The 15,989-nt window shown below is 39.0% G+C and overlaps 1 long non-coding RNA gene across 1 annotated transcript; it reads right to left on the minus strand.

The window, feature by feature from the left end:
* Positions 1–14,212: 14,212 nt before the first annotated feature.
* Positions 14,213–14,886, minus strand: LOC141621216 (uncharacterized). Its single transcript, XR_012532151.1, has 3 exons — positions 14,778–14,886; positions 14,416–14,533; positions 14,213–14,303 (listed from the first exon to the last, which is right to left on the minus strand). It is a non-coding gene; the product is annotated as an uncharacterized LOC141621216 (long non-coding RNA).
* Positions 14,887–15,989: the final 1,103 nt, after the last annotated feature.

The raw sequence follows: 15,989 nt of genomic DNA on the forward strand, positions 1-15,989 counted from the left end.
TTACAAGCAGTTATGATAGAGATGATGAAGTGTAAGGGTCATAACAATTTTTCACTCCCTCATATGGGGAAGGGACATCTAGCTGCTATTGGCATGTTGCCAAGGAATCTAGTAGTTAATGAAGTTTTAGTAAGGCAATGCATTGAACATATGCAGGGTTTAGGTAAAACTGAAGGTTTAGAATACATAATGACTGAACTAGGATATAATGTTGAAGCTATAGTAGATCAGTTAAATGGAATGTAATGCCTTTTTAAGTAAAGGTTATGTAATGTTCAGTTTAATGTTCAATTGGAACAACAGTTTCAAATGAACATTAAACTGCAGCCTAATGTTGAATGTAAAGTTGAATATGCAATTTCAGTTTCAAATGAACATCAGTTTCAGTTCAGATTATTTTAAGTTATATGCATTCAGATATATGCAATGCAAAGTTGAACATCATATAACAATTTGAAGTTGAAGTTCATATAATAATAATCAGTTTCAGTTCAGATTGTTTTAAGTTGAAGTTAACAACAGTTTCATACCATTTTTAGCATTTTCAGTCCAATTTTAACAGTCCAGAGAAACAAATTTTAACAGTAATAGTCCAAATTTAACAGTCCAGACAGACAAAAGTAATAAAAATTCCAGTCCAATTTAAACAGTTCAGACAAACATATTTTAACAGTTTCAGTCAAATTTTAACAGTTCAGACAGTTGCAAAATGCATAGACTAACTCTCAGGCTACGTTTGCCCTCATCATTGAGTTGTCCCAAGTATTCTTGCCTCCTACACTTTACAAAATGAAGGTAGACCATGCTCAACTGCAGTTACCATGATTGAACACACACACCCTTTCATTAATATAACATGTGGTGGCAAAATAACTTGTAAGTTATGGGCAATAAAACGTACATATACTTCCTCCATTCAACTCCCCCTAAAACCATGTATAGCTCTCAAACCATTAAGGTATAATCATCATAGAGCCATTTTGGTTTATACAACTCTCAGGCCAAAGTGGCCTCATCATTGAGTTGTTTGAAGTTGTAAAGCCTCCTACACAGAAATAATGAAGGTAGACCATGTCATCTCCATTCAAAAGGAGTACTAAATCAGCCCTCAAACCATGAAGGTAGAGTAATCATTGAGATGTCAAAGTACTCCTAATTAAATGGCTAGACACACACACCCTTTCATTTATTTTTAATGTGGTGGCTGAACAACTAAACATATTGGCCACTTAACTAGACTCCACCAAAAACCATGTATAGCTCTCAAACCATTAAGGTATAATCATCATAGAGCAACTATGACAGTAACAATAACAGTGATGATACCCCTCAGTCCATGAAGGACCATCATCGAGGTTAATGACAGTAAACCTTGCATCCTAACAGAAAATTCAACACATTAAGTCAGACAAACAAAAATTGGTTCAATTTTTCAGTTCATAACTGACAGTTCAGGAAAAAAAAAATTACATTATTTCAGACAGACAAAACAAGATTTCAGACAGATGTTAAGCCTTTAATACTCAGAAATTTTTCACTTGATAAACAGACAGTCAGACAAACTTATAACAGTAGAAATTATAACAGTCAAAATTTCAGTTCAGAAAAACAAAAATTACATTATCTCAGACATACAAAAGCAGATTTCAGACAGACGTTAAGCCTTTAATACTCAGAAATTTTTCACTTGATAAACAGACAGTCAGACAAACTTATAACAGCTGAAATTATAACAGTCAAAATTTCAGTTCAGAAAAACAAAAATTACATTATCTCGGACATACAAAAGCGATTTGAGACAGACGTTAAGCCTTTAATACTCGAAATTTTTCACTTGATAAAGAGACAATCGAGACAAACTTATAATAAATTTAAATTATAATAAATCAAAATTTGATTCGAAAGAAAAACAAAAATTACATTATCTCGAGACGAGACAAAACAAGATTTAGACAGACAAATTGATGCATACCAACATTATACTTATACTTGATTTTATTTTCAGTTTATACGCACAAACCAAACAGACAATACATCAATTACAATTTTTCAATTTTAATATTCCAATTTATCCGTTTATTCAGAGGATTTTAATTCAGAAAAAATGCATGAGCCATAGATCAAATCTTATCACCAAATCATACAAAAAATCCTAAAAAAATCCTAACAGCAGTTAACCCAGCAGTTCATTAAATAATTGAAATAATATACGATTAAATAAATAAAAAATACAAAAAAAAAATTGAGGAGATAGAAAATATACCAACACCTCGAAGATAATTATCGCTTAGACAACTGTCTATCAAGAAAAGCATTGAATTTCACAGTCATCGGTGACGGATAATCAACCACCGGTTTTTCAACATACTCGGTTATTTTCTCAGGCGTTTTAAGACGCTTCTCCGCCATCCGCTTCAAATACCGGTTTGCGTACTTTGTGCATGGACTTTCAGGCTCCCCAAAACCACCACCCACTTCGATTAAAGTGGTTTTCTCCGCGTTCGGAGCTCCTTTGAAGGAGCGACGTTCTCGAGCGTTTGGGCGACTTTGGAATGCAAACGCCACCATCATCGAACTCCGTCTCTTCAACTTCAGTCCCCAAATCATCAGGATCTAGGGAATCAGGTACGATATGGGTTGGAGGAGGCGATTCAGGAGCAGATTCATCGCCTTCATCATCGACTTCATCATCGCCTTCATCACCGCCTTCATCATCGCCTTCATCGCGTTCATCGTCTTGTAAACCAACACGATAACGATAAAAAACACAATGGATACACTCATTACCACAGTTTGGATGAGGAGGTTTCATGATAGGACGGAGATAAAGATGAGAAGATGAGAAGACGAGATGAAGTAAAGAGATAAAGAGATAAAGATGAGAAGACGAGATGAAGTGATGAAGTAAAGGTAAAGGATGAAGTAAAGATGTGAAGGAGACGGATGGCAGATCTAGGGTTTCAGAGAAAGGAGAAGGAGGCGGATGTAGAGAGAGAAGGGAGAGATTGGGTTATTAGAATTGTGTAGAAGGTTTGAGAGAATGAGAGAGGTCTTTAGGGTTTAGAAGGACGGAATTTCAGAGGACAAGAAATTGGGTTTGGGTTTGGGTTGTTGAAGGAGACGGAAGTCCAGTCCATTTGCAGCAACAAAATTTGAATGGATTAATGGGGTATATTCAATGGAAAATTGGGTTGGGTCATTAAAATTTGGAGGGAAGGGTTAATCAAATAAGATGGATTAGGTAGTGTTAATTGGGTTAGGATTAGTTTAGGGTGTGTTTTGTGGGTAAAAGTAAGTGGGCCATTTAGTGGCAAGATTTGTAAATAAAATGTTGTCATAAGGATAATATGGTAATTTTTCTTTCTTTTTTTAGTAAGTGGTAGAGTGGAGTTGAATGGATGAAAATGGGAAGGTGGTAGAGTGGAGTTGAATGGAGGAAGTAAGACGTTAAGGCAGCAGTTAAAGTTTCACAACGTCATCATAAAAATATACTCCCTCCTATTCTTCTTTTTCTTCCCCTTTGGATGGGGCACAATATTTAAGGAAGTGAATAAAATATGAATTGTGAATTGGGTGGGGTTTGGTGATAGGAGAGAGGAATGAATAAAATAAGGAATTGTGAGTTGGGTGGGGTTTGGTGATAGGAGAGAGAAATGAATAATTATGAATTAAATAAGAAATTGTGAGTTGGGTGGGGTTTGGTGATAGGAGAGAGAAATGAATAAAATAAGATTAAAAGTTTCCAAAAAAGGAAAGGGGAAGAAAATCTGAATAATCCGTTTTAGGAAATAGGGAAGAAAATAGAGAATAGGAGGGAGTATATTATACTTCACAATTAGTTTTGTAAGATCATTATATGCGTTATGTCTTAACTATCGCTGTCAACAAATAAAATATCGAATAAAACTTAAATATACGGAGTAAAACTTAATTACGAGTAATAAATTAAGATTTTGTAACAAAATCTTGAAGCTTTTGTGATGTAAATTTATTTAAGTCGGCCTAACACTGAGTTAATGCTAAAAACGCACCTTATACATGTGTTTAATAGATGGATAAATTAAAGTTAAGGGACACATGACACACCACACCATAATCTGGTAGTTGAGGTGAATAGTTAGCCTAAACAATGGGCGCCATGTTTTGACTTTCCTTGTCCTTTTTGACTCCGTGATAACTAAGTCTAAGGGCTCCACAGCTTTGTTGGATTTGGAAAAATATTAGGATACTCTGTATCTTAATTATGGACGAAAACTACTTGCTCGGGGTTCAAATCAAATTAGAGGAATTTATAAAGCAATTCTGTGCATGTGGTAGAAAAATCGGGAGAAATAGAAATTTGGCTCAATACGATCCCTCGAACGGTTTAAATTGAAATTAATAATATACGGATTTAGAGATTTTAGGGTTCCGGAACAAAAATGTTCATAAATCACACGAAGAGCTCATTGAGTCGGATAAGACAGTTACACAAATTTTGAGGAGCAACATAAGACATTTGAGGGTTTTGATATATAGTAAATCAACCTCGGACGAAAATCAGATAATCGTGAAAAAATGGATTAGTAATTTGATATTTGAGGCTGAAATCGAATAACATAACTTCTAAAGCGACCCCGGACACGTGGTAAGAAAAACCGGGAGAAAAAGAAATGTGACCCTATACGATCTCTAGAACGGCTCAAATTGAAGTGTATAATACACGATTTTCGGGATTACAGGGTCCCGGAACAAAAGTTTTATGTTAGTCATACTGACGATTCCTTGGGTCGGATAAGGCGGCCACACAAATTTTGAGGAGCAACAAAGGACAATTGAGAGTGCCTGTATCCAATAAACTAGACTCGGGCAAAAATCGGACAATCATGAATAATGGATTAATGCATGTAATTTGGAGCTGAAATTGAATAGGATAACTCCTAAAACGACATCAACTATGTGGTAAGAAAATCGGGAGAAAAAAAAAACGAGATCCGAATGTGTTCGTATGAGATAAACGAGTCTCAGGCGAATATCGGATAATTGTGAAAAATGGATTAATACTTTTTATTTGAGGCTGAAATTTAATAGGGTAACTTCTAAAGCGATTCCGGACACATGGTAGAAACCCCGGGAGAAAAAGAAACGTGACCCGACACAACCTCGCGAAGGACTTAAATTGAAGTGTATATGCAGGGTTTTTGGTATTCTAATGTGCCAGAACAAAATTGCCCGTAAATCACACAGCTGATTCCTTAGCTCAGGTAAAGTCGCCACACAGATTTTAAGGAGCAACAGAGGACGTCTTATGGTGCGGTATGCGATAAACTAGACTAAAACGAAAATACTAGATTAATACTTGTTACCCGGGGCTCAAATCGAAAAGGATAACTCCTGAAGCGACTAGATTAATACTTGTTACACGGGGCTCAAATCGAAAAAGGATAACTCCTGAAGTGATCCAGGCACGTGGTAGAAAGCTCTGGAGAAATAGAGACGTGGCCCGGGACGACCTCCAAAACCATCCAATTTGAATTGTATAATACACTATTTTCGGGATTCTAAGGTTCCGGAACAAAATTGTACATAAATCACACAAGCGATATGTTAGGTCACGCAAAGTAGCCACACAAATATCAAGGAGCAACTAATGACATCTGAGGGTATGCTATAAACGAGTCTCGGGCGAAAAACGGATAATCATGAAGATTAATACTTGTTACCCGGAGCTCAAATCGAATAGAATAACTCCTGAAGCGACCCCAAACAAGTGGTAGAAAACCAGGGAGAAAAAGAGACGTGGCCCAGTACGACCTCCTGAATGGCTCAAATTGAAGTGTATGATACACAGCTTTCGGATATCTATGGTCGCGGAACGAACCTGTCCGTAAATCACATAAACGGTTCCTTAGATCAGGTACATTCGACACACAAATTTCGAGTAGCAACAGAGGATATCTTATGGTGCGGTAAGCGGCAAACTAGACTGGGACGAAAATAATCCTGAAAAATAGAATAATACTTGTTACCCGGGACTAAAATCGAATAGGTTAACTCCTGGAGTGACCCCGAACACGTGGTAGAAAACCCGAGAGAAAAAGGAGACATAACCTGGTAGGACCTCCTGAACGGCTAAAATTGAAGTTTATAATACACGGTTTTCGTGATTTCTAAAGTTCCGGAACAAAGTTGTCCGCAAATCACACAGTCGAATCCTTAGGTGAGGTAAATTCGGCACACAAATTTTGAGTAGCAACAGAGCATATCTGAGGGTGCCGGTATGGGATAAACTAGAGTGGGACGAAAATCGGATAATCCTAAAAAGTAGATTAATACTTGTTTCCCGGGACTCAAATCGAATAAGATTACTCTTGAAGCGACTCCGGAGATGTGGTAGAAACCCGGGGGAAAAAGAGATGTGACACGGTACGACCCCCCTGACCGGCGCAAATTGAAGTGTATACAATACACAGTCTACAGGTTTCGGAACAAAATTGTCCGTAAATCACACAAATGATTCTTTAGGTCAGGAATAATCAACGTACAAACTTCGAGGAGCAATAGAGGACATCTGAGGGTGACAGTATGTGATAAACAAGATTTTGACGAAAATTAGATAATCGTGAAAAATAGATTAATACTTGTTATCGGGGGCTCTAATCGAATAGGATAACTCCTGAAGCAACTCCGGACACGGGGTAGAAAACCTGGGGAAAAAAGAGACGTGACCCGATATGACCTCCAAAACAACTCAAATTGAAGTGTGTATAAATACACGGTTTCAGGATTTTAAGGTCCCGGAACAAAATTGTCCGTAAATCACACACACAATTTCGCATAGCAGGTAAAGTCACCACACAAATTTTGAGGAGAAATAAAGGACATATGAGGGTGCCGGTATGTGATAAACTAGACTCGGACGAAAATGAGATAATCGTGAAAAATAGATTACTACTTGTTTTCTGGGGGCTCAAATCGAAAAGGATAACTTTTGAAGCGAACCCGCACATGTGGTAAAAAACTCGGGAGGAAAAGAGACTTGACTTTATACGACTTCCTGAACGACTCAAATTGAAGTGTAGTAGACGGTTTCGAAATTATTAGGTCCCAAAACAAAATTATCCGTAAATCACACAAATGATTCCTTAGGTCAGGTTAAGTCGCCACACAAATTTTGAGTTGCAACAACGAACATCTGAGGGTGATGGTATGTGATAAACTAGACTCGGACGAAAAACGGATAATCGTGAAAAATAAATTAATACTTTTTACCCGGGGCTCGAATAGAATAACTCCTGAAGCGACTCTGGATACATGGTAGAAAACCCGGGAGAAAAAGAGTCGTGACCCTGTACAACCTCAGAACGGCTCAAATTAAAGTGTACAATACATAGTTTTTGTGATTTTAAGGTTCCGGAATAAAATTGTCCGTAAATCACACAGATGATTCTTTAGGTCAGGTAAAGTCGACGCACAAATTTTGAGGAGCAACAGACGACATCTGAGGGTGTCGGTATGCGGTAAACTAGACTTGGACGAAAATCGGATAATTATGAAAATGGATTAATACATGTTATTTGGGGCTCAAATCGATTAGTGTAACTTCTAAAACGACCCTGAACACGTGGCAGAAAACCCCGAACTGATATTGTAGGTTCAAATCTCTTTAATTCGTTTTTTATTACCTTGAAAAATTTTAAATTTCTTTAAAATTGCATTTTTATTGAAGTAGTTACAATCTACTTCGTACATACTTAAAAGTCTCAATAATTTAAGTTGAAATGAAAATACTTAAAGAGTACGGTAAGTTTCATTGAAGACGGATATATCCGTCACAAGCTGAAGACGGGTCAAGTAATACCCAAGTGGGTAGATAAGACAAAAGCAAAATGCCCCAGTTAATGTATTATACAACTGGTTGTATATACAACTTATTCAATATAGTTGAGCTTTGTTATAAAGTTATCGAGCTCTACTAACAAAATTATCGAGTTATGATACAAAGTTATTGAGCTTAACAAAATAATTATTAAGCTCAATAACTTCGTAAAATAGCTCAAAAACTTATAAAATAATTCAACAATTTTGTGTATGAGCTCAACAACTTTGAGGCGGTTGTACAATGCTACTAGTAGCATTCTGCTCTTCTCTTATCTATTCACTTGGGTATACTTGATCCGTATTCAGCTTGTGACAGATATATCCGTCTTCAATGAGAATTTGTGTAAAGAGTATTGTATAGTGGGCCAAAATGATATTGAATGGAAGAAAAAGTGGATAAATTAAATAGTGGTGAATTGTGGAAGAAGACGTTAGATCATGTGAATGAGGAAGCTACACAGAAGATAGAGTTGACCGTTGAGTTGCATTGATATCAGCGGGGATATACATACTAACTACTACATGAAGATTGGAAATTAGTGTGTGTATGTAATGTAGATGTTGATTTGAGGCCCATGCATGTCCATGCAGTACGAGAGATTCTTGTAAATATCATCAATTGCTAATCCACCTTACTACTAAGCGAATAAAAACAAGTCTTTTTAGAATATTCAGATTTCGTAATCTGAAATTGTGATTGTCACACAAATTAAAATCATTTTTGGTTTATAAAGTGTTTCCATAAAACAAGTTCATCACTCCACCCTATAAGGCTATACCTGATGCAGTCAGCCAGCCACCTAAATGTCTAAATCTCTTATTCCCCACCACCCCACCCTCTATACAGACTCAACAACCTGCGTCGGTCAAAAGATCTTCAATCATAGAGGGTAGATTGACCAAAAATGGAGAACGCCGACAAGATATCAAGAAGTTCAGGGCTTGGTAATTGTTAAGACTTGGCTAACATAAAACAAATGTGATTCCTGGGTAATCTTGTCACTTTTTCCGCCTTTTGTAACCATAGCCTGCAAACAGAAACAATTTTTTTTTGAAATATATTTTTGTCTCTCGAGTAAACAAAGGTAATAATAGTGATGAATAAATTGGCGAGCTTGACAACAATTGTTCCTCTACTGCCAACATCCGCCAAATAGAACATCATTTCACAAAATTAAACCAGTATAATGTATAGAAAAGGTTTATATTGATTGTGTAAAGGATACATTGTACTGATGTTTAAATTGGTATTTATAGGGACTAATGGACCTCTAATTTAGGTTAGAATATGGAGCCTATAGACAAGATTTATACACTAGCTATATTTACACAATATTATTATTTCCTTTGCTTGATTTGTGATTATGTGAAGATATGGAGGATAACGAATGATCTTGGTTAATACTCCTCCTCAAGATGGACTTCGGAGGAAGAAGACCAATCTTGTCGCGTAGTTCTTGGAATCGTGGCTTGTGAAGTGGTTTGGTTAGCGCATCAGCGAGTTAATCTTTGCCAGCAATGTGTTGAATTCGAATGCGACCGAGTTGTAATTGTTCACGAACAAAGTGAAAGGCAAGAGCCATGTGCTTCATTCTTGAATGAAAGACGGGATTCTTGGCATAGAGGGTTGCAGACATATTGTCACAGTAGATGGCAGGTGCTTTGGTGGTGACTATGCCGAGTTCAGTGAGCAAGTTGCGTAGCCAGAGGGTTTGATAGTGAGGACACAGCAATGCGGAATTCTGCGCTTTGATTGTAGATAGGGCCAGGCCACGTTGTTTCTTCGATGACCAGGAGATTGGATTGCGTCCGAGGTAAATGAGGTAGCCAGTGGTGGAGATGTAGGATTGTTTGTCACCTGCAAAATCCGCATCACAGAAAGCATGAAGACAAAGAGGTGAGGTACGATAAAGTTGGAGACCATGGTTTTGAGTGCCTTGAAGGTAACGGAGTAGGCGTTTCAGGGCAGTCCAATGTGTGGCCGTGGGGTGATGAAGAAACTGAGCTAGACGGTTGACAGTGAAGGCAATGTCTGGTCGTGTGAGAGAGAGAGATATTGTAGGCTCCCAACGATGGCGCGATAATCCGAGTGATCGTGGATTGGTTTTTGATCTTCACGAATAAGGTGGATGTCCGTGGCAATAGGAGTATTGATAGGTTTTGCTGCAGACATTTTGTACTTGGTTAGTAGGTCGTATATGTATTTAGATTGATTGAGGTGAATGCCTAAAGCATTATGTACAACTTCGATGCCAAGAAAATAAGAGAGCGGTCCTAAATCTTTTATTGAGAATCGGTTAGCTAAATGTGTTATAAATTGTTGTATATGAGTGTGGTTTGGACCAGTAATAATAATATCATCGACGTAGACTAGCATGTAAATACAGGTCGTTTTGGTTTTGAGGAGAAATAAGGAGGAGTCTGATATGGACTGTTTGAAACCGTAGTTGACAAGGTATGTTTTAAGTTCGGTATGCCATGCGCGAGGTGCTTGTTTTAAGCCATATATGGCTTTGTGTAGCGGGCATACGAAGGTAGGATGAGCGGAATCAACAAAGCCTTGCGGCTGGGCCATATATACATTATCAGTTAAGGTGCCTTGTAGAAAGGCATTATTAACGTCTAGTTGTCGAAGAGTCCAGTTGTTGGTGACCGCAAGAGAGAGAATGAGTCGTACGGTGGTTGGTTTAATCACAGGACTAAAGGTTTCAGTATAGTCGATGCCAGGTCTTTGGTGAAATCCCTTAGCCACGAGTCGTGCTTTATGTTGTTTTAGGGTACCATCAGGATTATATTTAATTCGATATACCCATTTACATCGATTACATTGTGAGAGGGTTGTCTAGGGACGAGAGTCCAAGTTTTATTACGGACAAGCGCATCATATTCGTCCTGCATAGCATGACGCCATGGAGGGAGGACAAGTGCTTGTTTGACCGTGTTTGGTAGTGAGTGAGTTGTGGTGGAAGTTTGAGCGAGGTTCGCATACTTAGGATTGGGTTTGCGAATATTATTTTGAAGTCGAGTGACTACCGTGCTTGGAGGTTGTGGGATCGTTGTGGGTATGGTGTCCGAGTTGGATGGAGGTGTGGTAGATGTCGATGGTGTAGCGGTTGATGAAGGGGTGTTGGTGGGTGGTCGTCGATTATAGACGTGATGAATGGGATGTCGAGATTGGTGAGCAGCTGATGAAACGATGTTGGAAGCGGTATTGGGAGGGTGCGACAGTACATGAATAAGGAGGTTACACCACTCATCAGGATTGGTGTGAGTATGAGAAGTTGATGCGGTAGAAACGAGACTTTGGTAAGCGAATTCGTCTTCAATAAATTTAACATGACGAGAAGTGTAGATACAATTGGTCTTGGGATCAAGGCAGTGGAAAGCACTTTGAGTGGTGGAGTATCCTACAAAAATACATGGTGTTGATCGATAATCGAGTTTATTCTTGGTATAGGGCCGAAGCCATGGATAACATAAGCAACCAAAATTGTGTAGTTTGTCATATTTTGGTTCGACATTGTGAAGTTTGAAATACGGAGTTTGGTTGTTTAAAGTTCGAGTTGGTAGGCGATTGATTAGATAGGTGGCAGTACTAAACGCAAAAGGCCATAAAGTGGTTGGGAGGCCCGCGTGGGATAGTAGTGCGAGCCCAGTTTCAACAATGTGACGGTGACGTCGTTCCGCGTATCCATTATGTTCGGGGGTGTGAGGCGGAGAGGTTGAATGGCTTATACCATTATCGAGTAAGGCGGGAGTTAATTTTTGGAATTCTCCACCATTGTCGGAGAAAAAATGTTTAACGGTTGTATTAAAATATTTTTCAACGAGAGCCTTAAATCGGAGAAAGACTTGAGTGGTTTCGGATTTTTGTTTTAATGGAAATAACCAAATATATTTAGTAAACTGGTCGACGAATATAACATAATATTTATATTTTTCGCGTGATAGAACGGGACTTGTCCATAATTCCGAGTAAATTAATTCGAGTGGTTTATTTGTTTTGAACGATGATGTTGCGAATGGTAATTTCGTGCTTTTACTGATATGCCATGAATTGCAAAACGAAAAATCAAAAAACGGAAATGTTGCATTTTTATGAATTTGTTTCATTACATCATAAGTCGGGTGTCCTAATTTATGATGCCACGAAAGAGGAGTTGAGCCTTTCTTGGTGAAGTAGGCGTGGGGTTGTGACGGGCTCAACTCGTAAATCCCGTCTTTAGCTCGGCCCTGGAGGAGTATCGTTCCTGTCGAGATTTCCTTTACAATAAACGAAGATGATGAGAAAATTACATATGCATTATTTTCTCGACATAATTGTGAAATAGATAAAATGTTACGAGAGATACGAGATACATGTAAAACATTCGTAAATTTAAGCGATGAGAAAGGTAAGCGAAGCGAACCTATATTAGCAATGTCCAACGAGGAACCGTCTCCAATAAAGAGGTTGTCTGGGCCGAGATAAGGGGAATGAAGGGCAAGAGTATCAAGGTCGTGGGTGACGTGGTGGGAGGCCCCACTGTCGAGCAGATAATTGGGGTTAGGGCCGAGGTTGTTGGCAGTGGCGGTGTTGGCCTGGGGTGCGGCCTGGTTGTTGCGAGATGGTGAAGAAGGAAATACAATGTTAGGAAATAATTTCCTAAAGAAGGGGCAATTGGCAATTACATGACCCGTTTGCCTGCATCATTGACATCGACCCTTAAAGGGTCGTGGGGTTGCGTTGGTGGAGGCCGAGGGTTGGTGGGGCAGGGGGTTGTAGTTGTTGGCAGACGGCTGGTATTGATGACGATGGTTGCCGCGGCTGTTGTTGTTATTTCGATAAGACAAGTTTGCAGTCGGTTGAAATAAATCGTTTGATGGTTGTTGTTTTAACAATAATTCATGGTGAAGCAATTTCTCATGAAGGAGTTCAAAAGAAATTGAGTTATCACGGTTGCGGACGGTGTCGATGACTGGCTTATAGAGGTTGTAATCTAGGCCACGGAGGACTTTCGATATGATGTCATCGGGGTCGACGGTTTTGCCTAATAGTGCTAGTTGGTCGATACAGGTTTTAAAGGAATTGATGTAGTCACTGATCGATTGATCAGAGGTTTTGACTATGGAGTCTAGACGGTCTTTTAGTTGTAAAATATGCGCTTTAGACGGGTTTGCATAGGTGGAAGCGAGGATATCCCACGCTTCCTTGGCCGTGGTGGCTCTCACTATTAGGGCTTGGACGGTGGCACTTAAAGTGCCCATGAGAGCACCCAGAATGAGACCGTCTTGTTTAAGCCATGAGAGATAGGCCGGGTTCGGTTTCTCCTGTTTGTCATCACCTGTGATGGTTGGTGATGAGGCGGGTTGGGTTCCATCAAGAAACCCGAATAAGCTGTATCCAAATAGGATGTTCATGAGTTAAAACCTCCATGAGACATAATTCATGGGGTTCAATTTGACACAGTTGTTAAGGTTGAGCGAGATCAAGGGTGTGGTGGTGTCGTGAGGGTTGGGAATGGTGATTTCTGGATTGGACATGGTGGCGGGTGTGGTGATGGTGACGGAAATAGGGCTGGAACGTTTGAAAGAGGTGGGTTGCCGAGGTGATAGAGGGTTTTTGATGGATCGTTTAGAGCTCCTCTGATACCATATAGAAAAGGTTTATATTGATTGTGTAAAGGATACATTGTACTGATGTTTACATTGGTATTTATAGGGACTAATGTACCTCTAATTTAGGTTAGAATATGGAGCCTATAGACAAGATTTATACACTAGCTATATTTACACAATAATATTATTTACTTTGCTTGATTTGTGATTATGTGAAGATATGGAGGATAAAGAATGATCTTGGTTAATAGGGAGTCGGTGCACAACTAACCACTCTTCAAGCCCAACGGGCATTTGAGTGAGAGAGCGTAACCACTCTTCAAGCCCAACGGGCATTTGAGTGAGGGAGCGTAATAGGAATATTTATAATAGTTGGGCCTCAACCATCACCTCAAGGTTTTGGTTGAGTTGGTTCATCTATCATGGTATCAGAGCCAGTGTGACCGAAGGTCACGAGTTCGAATCCTGGCATCCTCAAAACCCCTCAAAAACTCTCGAAGTGGAAACCCAGCACATGGTACGGGAGAGCCGGTGCACAACTAACCACTCTTCAAGCCCAACGGGCATTTGAGTGAGGGAGCGTAATAGGAATATTTATAATAGTTGGGCCTCAACCATCACCTTAAGGTTTTGGTTGAGTTGGTTCATCTATCATAATGCACACGAACTTTATAACGCATAACAGAAGGTGCAATCAGTCATTTGGTAGAAAATCGAGTCATGCAGATAAAATAAAAGTAGAAGCTTACTTAAGAAGGCTTTAGCTTTGGCCTTTGGGCTTTATTTTCTAACTTCAAAATATCATTCACAGCCTTCTCTGCAGCAAATATAGTCATCTTTTTCACCTACATAGAAAAGGGCATTAAGTCCCTATCCAGAAATATTTGTTCTATTTCTAATCCTAGCAAAAGCGCAAGAATGGGGCGACTACATTGTGACAAAGCGTGATGAATGTACCTCCAATTTATCCTCCTTTGCCCTGTGGTTTTGAGGCAGAAGACGAAATTCCTCTGATAGCCGCATACACTTGCGTATTTTCAGGAGACACAAAATCAAGAGCGACTTTTATGCAGGACTGTAAAAAAAAAAAATCAATTGGCCGCAAAACATTAACCACGTAAAGAAAGCAATAAAAAACTTGTTACTTGACTACCAGCAAAACATAGAAACCTACTTCCAAATAACCTATCTTGTAAAGACCGTTTGGCACGGGTACAAAAAAGGTCTTTAATTTTGCAAGAGATTGTTTGAACCATAACAGCAGCATTCACAGACCCTATTTGGTTAAAGAACTGATCATTGAAGCCAAGCAACGGTACCTTCAAGTTCCTAACTTGATGAGGACAGCCAACGGGAATTAAGACCGCTTCTCCAAGATTTTGAACAAATGTCCAAGGCTCAATTCCTAAAAACAGGATAGGATTCAGATTCAAAAAGCAGAATTGGGAGCAAGAAGCATGATTTTCCACTTCGTCGGATAAACCAGGTGAGTTTATTTCTCCACCACAATTTTCAGGGAGCACCTTACCAAAGATTTCCCTTTGGTCTTGAGCATAGTGCTTCTTTTTCAAAGCGGAAATAGCCTTTAGTTTCTCACGTTTCAAGGTAACTTCAGCAGTATGTGTCAATATATTAACCTAAATTAAGCCAAAAGAAACTGCAATTAGGAACTAACAAAAAAAAAAAACTCAAAAGCAATACAATTCACGGTGCAAAGAAATATGTCCTTAAAATAAACATATACAGTAAGTAACTAATCAAAATTTAATAGACTCCTCTAAGAGCCGTTGCACCAAATCAGTTGAAGGCTCCCATATCCCACAAATCAAGGACTCTAAATAATTCCTTCCCATGTTTAAATATTGTACATATTATTTTCCTTATTTACTTGATTCTTTGCTTGTATATAAAAGGCATAACCTAGCATGTAAATAACACAAGTTAATAAACAATTACAGTGATAATCTTTCCCTCAAATCTCCTCTCTCACGTTTCTAATATGGTATCAGTGATTCTAGGTTTTCTCATCTAATTTTACAACAACACCAATACGCTGCCTTTCTCTTCTCTGTTTCGCGGCCATGACAAACCCGGAAACTGGTGTCGTGGTTAACCCTACACCAACTCAATCTTATAATCTTGTTCACGTTGAACACACGGGACATAGCATTACCCCGATCGTGTTCGATGACACAAATTACGATGAGTGGTCTCGCTCCTTTAATCTCGCCCTTCTCGCTAAGGGCAAACTCGGCTATATTGACGGGTCGATCTCGCCACCATCCTCAACATCTGATAAATTTGAGTCTTGGCAATCGACCAACGCTTTGGTTACCATGTGGATCTTTAACACTCTCACCCCTGCTTTGCGCCGACAAATCTCCTTGCGACCAGAGGCCAAACAAGTCTGGATTGACATTAAAAACCGCTTCTGCCAAGCCAATGAAGCACGAATTTATCAGCTGCAAACTGATCTCCATTCCTACCGTCAAGGTACTTCTGAATCATTGGTGGACTATTACGGCAGATTG

This window comes from Silene latifolia, chromosome X, assembly GCF_048544455.1.
Source record: "Silene latifolia isolate original U9 population chromosome X, ASM4854445v1, whole genome shotgun sequence".
NCBI classification, from domain to species: Eukaryota; Viridiplantae; Streptophyta; class Magnoliopsida; order Caryophyllales; family Caryophyllaceae; genus Silene; species Silene latifolia.